Source organism: Sorex fumeus, unplaced genomic scaffold, assembly GCF_029834395.1.
Source record: "Sorex fumeus unplaced genomic scaffold, SorFum_2.1 ptg000003l, whole genome shotgun sequence".
Classification (NCBI taxonomy): Eukaryota; Metazoa; Chordata; class Mammalia; order Eulipotyphla; family Soricidae; genus Sorex; species Sorex fumeus.
In genome coordinates, this window is record NW_026606060.1 from 2,311,422 (window position 1) to 2,312,978 (window position 1,557).

Consider the following 1,557-nt stretch of genomic DNA (forward strand, 5'->3'; position numbering starts at 1 on the left):
TAAAAGCAAAAAAAAAAAGTTCAACGCAAATGAGACCTTGTTAAAATGATCAAGTTTAGAGGAAATGATACTGAAACATTTGTGTGGTGATCCTCAGTGTGCTATTTGCAAGACACCTCGGTTTTCTTCTTCACTAGTTCTCTCCAGAACTGTTTGCCCATGAATTTATTGAAATAGACATTACTGCTTAATTTTATTTTATACAAATAAATATCTGCTGGATGAGTCAGCAAGAGAAAAGTTTGTGCTGTGGGCCTAGACGGATTCAGAATCGCGAGCCATACAAGAGAAACCTTGAATAGGATACCCAGGCTCCATCTGGAGATGGTCTCTGAATGCGCTGGGGAAACTCACACAAGGCGCGGGTGACCTTATCACTAACCCACATCACAGCCACCAGGACACGGGAAAGTTCGGGAAACCAGGCAGCTGGAAAGGCCCTGCCGAGACCACACAGACATCAGACAAATTTTAGTCTTTTGGAAAAGCCTATGACTCAAATTGAAGAGCCTGAAGACAATTGAGGAAGAACACTCGCCTTGCACCTGTAGATTCTGGATGCCACCCCTAGCACTTGAAAGCAACCGTTAACAAACTGTTCTCCAGGGAGAGCTCCCACTGTTACAAAGACACAATTCTGACGGCAATAAAAACACATGCTCTTCGAGTTTGTCGCACTAAAGCACTCAAAGCTGCGGAAGAGCTGCAGGGCCTGCTCCTCCCCTCACTCTCCCCGGGAACTCTAAGGTCGCAGGCTTACCTGGCAGGGGAGACACCATGATCACGTAGGTGGTTTTCCCAGGGTGAGGCCCGTCCATTGCACTTGGGATGTGCTGACCCCTGCGATTTCCCCAAATGTGGGAAACTCGACTGCATAATTTGTGGTACCGGATTGTTAAAATAAATGCAAAATAAATTTCTCCTCTTTCCCCCAAATTCTCTTGCAATACATCACTCTTCACTTTTAGAGGTTGTTTTCTGTGGAAATTTGTGAAACAAGTTCACTTTTATAAATGCAAATATCTTCTGGGAGTGGTAATATCTTAAATGATACTGAACAACCTGAGGCTCCATGTGGCATTGAGTTCTTGCCAAGATCAAATTTTGCATAAAACAAATTAAAAATTGCCCCATTTTTGTTATTTTACAAATATTTCAAAGTACTAACATTTCTTGATAGTAAAAAGCATCATTTTCTCATTTACATTTTTCTACTCAGTAAATTTTTAAGATATATTTTTAAGACTATCAAGTCTATGTTCATAAAATGTCATAGAGTCAAATCTGATTTTAAATTTGCTATGGATATGTATGTCTTAAGATCATATTTGTCAAAGAATATGTCATGTATATACTTGAAAAAGAAGTTTATGTATATTATTAGTTTGATTTAACCATCATAAATTTTTTAGAGGCTGAAATGTGAAATAACTCAGTATGTTATGATAAAATAAGAAAATTTTAAAATTGTTTCTAAAGTAAATGCAAATAAGTATCTATAACTGAACTAATTTGGAATAAACATCATCAAAGGCAAATATTATCACCTGTGAACAA

At 38.1% G+C, this 1,557-nt stretch overlaps 1 non-coding gene across 1 annotated transcript; it reads left to right on the forward strand.

Annotated features, from left to right (window-relative positions):
• Nucleotides 1-752: 752 nt before the first annotated feature.
• On the forward strand, nucleotides 753-909 carry LOC130029443 (U1 spliceosomal RNA). The gene has a single exon (XR_008793347.1). It is a non-coding gene; the product is annotated as a U1 spliceosomal RNA (small nuclear RNA).
• The last annotated feature ends 648 nt before the right edge of the window (nucleotides 910-1,557 follow it).